The sequence below is a fragment of the Octopus bimaculoides genome, chromosome 3, assembly GCF_001194135.2.
Source record: "Octopus bimaculoides isolate UCB-OBI-ISO-001 chromosome 3, ASM119413v2, whole genome shotgun sequence".
NCBI lineage: Eukaryota > Metazoa > Mollusca > Cephalopoda > Octopoda > Octopodidae > Octopus > Octopus bimaculoides.
This window is the reverse complement of record NC_068983.1, coordinates 37,825,434-37,831,078: the sequence shown is the minus strand read 5'-3', so window position 1 is coordinate 37,831,078 and position 5,645 is coordinate 37,825,434. Positions and strand designations below refer to the sequence as shown.

The following is a 5,645-nucleotide window of genomic DNA, read 5'->3' as shown; positions in this document are numbered from 1 at the left end:
ATGGCACACATAGAACAAAAATTTGTAGTTTAGAATCAGTAGTTCTTTGACTGCTATTTCTAAATTTTCAGTATGTTGGAGAAGCAACTCAATGCTAATCCCTGTATATTTATGATGATAAATGGTTTTACCGATAAAGGTTTTTTCATACTGAACTACTTGGCAAAATTGTTAATTATTAATTCTATTATTAATTGACGATTCCCTGCCCTTATTCTTGTATATTTTATATATATATATATATATATATAGGTAAGTGATAGGCTTGCCTCGATCCTTCAGGGGTAGTCTGAAGCATCCAAGCAACCAGGGGATGTTTAAATCCGGAGGCACTCCAGGGGATCACAGAGAGAGAGAGAGAGAGATACAGACAGACAGAGAGATAGAGAAAGATGCATATGTATATTATATAACATATATTATATGTAAGTGTTTTTATATTATGTGCATGTGTGCGTGTGTATGCGTATGCTTGCGCGTCTTTGTCCCCCGCCTTAGTTTGACAACCTGTTGACGTGTTTATGTCCCCTTACATTAGCAAAAGAAATCGTTAGAAAAAGTAACAGATTTAAAATATGTTTGGAGTCCATTTAAAATAAATCTCGGTGGGGCCATATTAGAAGATATTTGTCCAGGGTGCAGTAGGATTTTAAACTCGAAAACATGTCTTTAGGAAGTCAACTTTTTAGGCTCACAGCAATACCCGCGCCTACAGTTGTTTCTAATGATTTATAAGTTTAATAAGCAATGGTCAATTTTTCAGCGGTGTCAAATAACTAAACGCTGGAAACTGTTTTCTTTTTGCAGTATATCTTCGGAAAAAAGATAATCACCGGGTGGAGGTTAAAAATTGTCTTGAATAGCTGAGGAGATCTTTAAAAATAATTGTGTGACTTTGTGTTACTCGGAACTTTGGAACGTTGAAACTGCCCCCATCCCAATGTTGTTGGATCAAAAAGAATTGGTTATCGAAGCAAAGCGAATTTTAAAACCAGTCACTTTTCAAAGGCTACATTTAATAACGAAACAATTTGTTGAGTTTTTCTTTCTCAAATGCCAACATGAAGTGGTGTGAGGAGAATAAACTATATTTACAGAAGTAGCTTCAAAGTGTGTGAGATTACGTGTGTGTGTGTGTGTGTGTGTGCGTAATTGAGAGTGTATGAGTGTATGTGTGCTGCGCGCGCGTGTGTGTGTGCATCTGTGCGCGCGCGCATATGCTTGTGTGTGTGATTGTGTGTGTTTGATTGTGTTTGTGCGTGTGTGTGTGTGTGCCTGTCTGTCTGTGTTTTTTATTGACCAATTACTGAACTGCCATCCTAAAACACAAAAGAGCTTCATCTGTTCGATCAGAGTCGATTCACTTGAATGTCCTTGGCCTTCTCTCTGCTACAAAGATCCTTGTTAGCCTTTATCTTGTCTTTAAAAAAAATCTAATTACAAACAAGTTAAATAAACAGTTGAAACTCGTGGCAAGAACTGAGTGACGGGGTCGGAGTCGTCTCTTTAGTACCAGGAGTAAATTGCATTTCCATTGAAAACTAAGAGGTGCGTCTATCCTAAAATAATACTGAATTTTTAAATTGTTAATTTTATAAATCTATATATAACTCATTAAATTACTTCCTGTCGATCTTCAGTTGTTATTTTCATCTGGGTATTTAGAAGCTTCGACACTGAGCTGTTTCAGCTTTGAATGCGATTGAGGATATTCCTTACTCTTGCTCAAGATTAATCATGACGGCATATACTTTAAGTCAGTGATTCTCAGCCGTGGTCCATATGGACCCTGAAGAGGGAATTCGTATAAGATTTTGGAGGTCCACTCAAGCAAAATAGTAAATTGGGTGACCACAGTAGCATGTTAGGGGTCCTTTGCTTTAGATGTATTTATTTAAAAAAAAAAACAGCAAGGTTTCTTTCTCTAACATTATACCAGGCACATGCCGTCAGTAATTATTCAGGGTAAGCAGTTGGTGACATTTATGTAATAAAGCACAAAAAATAAGCGAAACACAGCCGCGTGACTGAGTTGAAGGCAGATTTACTTCTGCTTTTATAGCACGCAAAGAAAACGTAGGAATGTACGCAGCACGTGTACTACAGCAGTACTATACGTAGCTTAAATACTGAGATAGGGATGAATTATGCCCACCTAATCTACAAAAAAATAATATATTTTGCATTTTAAGCATAGTAATCAGAGTAACCTTCATAATTTTATTGAATTAGGTGCATATTTTGCCATAGAAGGAAAATGTTGCTATTGATCTATTTTATTCAAGGTAGGCACTGCCTACCTAGGCGGTACGTCCCTGCGTTTTACATAGTTCAACCTACACTAGTTAATGTGTAAAAAACAAAATAGGAATTTTGAAAGAAGTTTCTATAAAACTAGTTTTTGAACATCGAATGGCTATGGCGGTGGGGTCCACTAGAATAAAACAGTAACCAAAGGGGTTCATAGGTTAAAAATCAGTTGAGAACCACTGCTTTAGATGTTGGGAAGGTTCAGGCTTTTCACAAGAACATTGACGGTGTAGGTGCAGTGAAAAGACTTCAGTCAGTCTGAAACTGTGTTGCAGGCACAGCTTGACAGGAACTTACCTCTTGTTCTGTGGTTCCTGTCCCTGTGTCTTATTACAGACTATCTCAATGACACCGTTAGAGCTACTGGAGGAGTCTGTAATGATTACTCAACCAACTAGAAATAGCAACCAAATTTTCCTCAAACTACAACATAAAAAGGATGGATGCTTAGCGGCATTTCTTCCGGCACTTTAAGTTTTGTGTTCAAAATCCACCGAGGTCCACTTTGCTTTTCCTATTTTGGGATTGGATAAAATAAGAACCTGTTGAGCTCTGGAGTCGATGCAATCAACTTACCTCAGCCCCTAAAATTACTAGCCTTAAGCCAAATTTTGAAACCAAATTTTTCATACAGCCATGTCGTTGGCTGCATCGGTTTGTGTCCGACGACCAAAGTTAAACATCATTGTACCTAGTTAGTACTTAAATGGGTGACGCTTGAGAAACTAAGGTACTATAAACATCATCTTCAATGTCCATGCCTCAGCATGGCCACAACTCATAGGCTAACGTGGGTAAAAGAGTAAAAGAGTAAGTAGCTTTTATATTTACTTCAGTTTTGTGCGTATTTGTAGCTCAATTCGCTTTTTATTTGTTTTTAAATAGTTTTATAGTTCGTATGTGTATTGTAAACGTGTGAATATACTGAGCTGAAGGATGGGTGGGTAGATTGAAGGGAGTTAAGGGATTGTTTCCCCAAGTGATTTTAAGAGGTAAGTTTGCAGAACAAAATCCCGTGTCAGGAGACAAGTTATATAACTTGCATGGTTTACGATTTGTGAATGGTGACGATGGAAGCATTTTAGCATACTGATAGATCAGACGAGACTTCGTCGTGTCAGTTGGCGTGTTATCAGTGTTTTGTTTATTGCACGACGATGTGTTATGCGTCAAAATCACATGATAGTTTTTTGAAAGAAACTGAAGATGACATACTTGAGGTGTGTGGTCTGAGAGAACTGTAGAAGTAGGCATAAGTATGTGTGAATACACGACTGTGTGCGCCTGTGTGTGTATGTGTGTGTCACTGATAATGTTTTGCTTTGTTTTACATACTTGCAATAATTTTCTGGATGCTGGTTGAATGTTATGACAAGATACAAGATGTATAATCGCAGTCTATGTTATCCCATCATCATGGCGATGTTTGTCTTTTCTTCTAGGAATAAAGCTTGGGCTTCTATATTGTATATTATACTCGTGTTGAGTGGGCTGTCATGTGTGATAAAAGGTTTTAGTTCAATGAATATTTTATTTACATATGAACAAATGACTTTAGTCGCCTTTTTTCCTGTATTTATATTTGTTGTGACTTTCAAAAACTGTGTGTTCGCTTAATAAACAATTATGGTGACACTTCCGGTTACTTGTCCGATTGACGCCATCGCGTTGTTATTGTCAGTAACATATTGATTCGTGTTAAAGCTCTTAAGGGAATGTACGCCTAGTTGTGAATTCCACACATTTCTTTCTTTCTTTTTTTCTTTCTTTCTTTCTTTCTTTCTTCCTTCCTTCCTTTCTTTCTTTCTTTATTTCTTTCTTCCCTTTCTTTCTTTCTTTCCTTTCTTTCTTTCTTCCCTTTCTTTCTTTCTTTCCTTTCTTTCTTTCTTTCTTTCTTTCTTTTTTTTCTACTACACGTACTCTGAATGTATGAATACATTTCTGTTTTCTCTTTCCAATGGTCTGAACAATTTCTTTGCTGTGTTGTAGAGTATACCATTCATATTTCCAAGCACTAATATAGTTAACTCTCAGGGCTTGAAGGAAAACGCTACACTCAACATTATCTACAACTACTCATACCACGTGTTAATGAAGAAGGTTCTAAGTGGCTGCTCGAATCATTAGAAATAGATCCAAATATTCCTCACCTCATACCCGACGGTCTAACAACACAAAAAATAAGATGAATACATTGAATGATGTAGTTCTTGATACACTATTCCAGAAAATGACATAAGACAGCCACAGCTGGAAAGAGACCTACTGTATAAATTCCATCTACCCAATTTTTACTCACGAGGGTCGGGTCGAGCCGAGGTTCCGAAAGTAGACACTTGCTCACGGTGCTGTACATTAAGATCGAACCTGAAATCCTTTGCTAATTCTTTAATTCTGTTGTATAAGTAACTTTTTTCTTTTGTCTCACTAACGTATAGTATACCTAGAACAGGAGAGATACTCAACATGAAGCACCAGTACATATTGTTTAGTTTGGCACACAAAATTAAAATCAAGCCGAGAACGATTTTTGATTTCAAGAGGTCAATGGTTCATATTTTGTCCATGCTACTGCTTGAGGACGAAACTTGAGACGTTGTTAATTTGTTATCTGTATATAGGGCTGACTGAATAACAAAGGTGATATTTATCAATTAGGAAATATATGAAGAAAAGGTTATTTTTGACAAAAGCTATTCGCCCAACGTGGGGCTCGAACCCACGACCCCGAGATTAAGAGTCTCGTGCTCTACCGACTGAGCTAGCCGGGCTACTTGCTAAAGCTTACTGTAAATAATAATAACTAAGCTTATCGCAAACAGATAAATTGATAGCAGGTCGTAAGAGCTGATTTTGTAAACATACCACATTATTGCAAGTCTGTTGTTGGATTGACAAAACGATCAACATATACTTGACAAATTTCATCTTAAAATATAGAAAAGACAAAATATTGTTGTTTATTATTAATATGTGCCATGTTTTATAGTTTCTACTATTTCCTAATTGGTTTTTTTTTTTTGTACCAGTTGAACACTGAAGTCGATATAATCAGCTAACGCCTGCCATCAAAATTTTAGCCTCGTGCTTATAGTAGACAGAATTGTTGTTGTTGTCGTTGTTGTTGTTGGCAGAAGCGTTAGCACGCCGGGCGAAATGCTAAGCGGTATCTCGTCTGTCGCTACGTTCCGAATTCAAATTCCGCCGAGGTCGTCTTTGCTTTTCATCTTTTCGGGGTTGATAAAATAAGTACCAGTTGTGTACTTAGGTCGACATAATCGACTCGACTCCACCCCTAAAATTTCAGCCTTTGTGCCTATAGTAGAAAGGATTAT

The 5,645-nt window shown here is 37.1% G+C and overlaps 1 non-coding gene across 1 annotated transcript; it reads right to left on the bottom strand.

Moving 5' to 3' along the window:
- Positions 1–5,008: 5,008 nt before the first annotated feature.
- On the bottom strand, positions 5,009–5,081 carry Trnak-cuu (transfer RNA lysine (anticodon CUU)). The gene has a single exon. It is a non-coding gene; the product is annotated as a tRNA-Lys (tRNA).
- Positions 5,082–5,645: the final 564 nt, after the last annotated feature.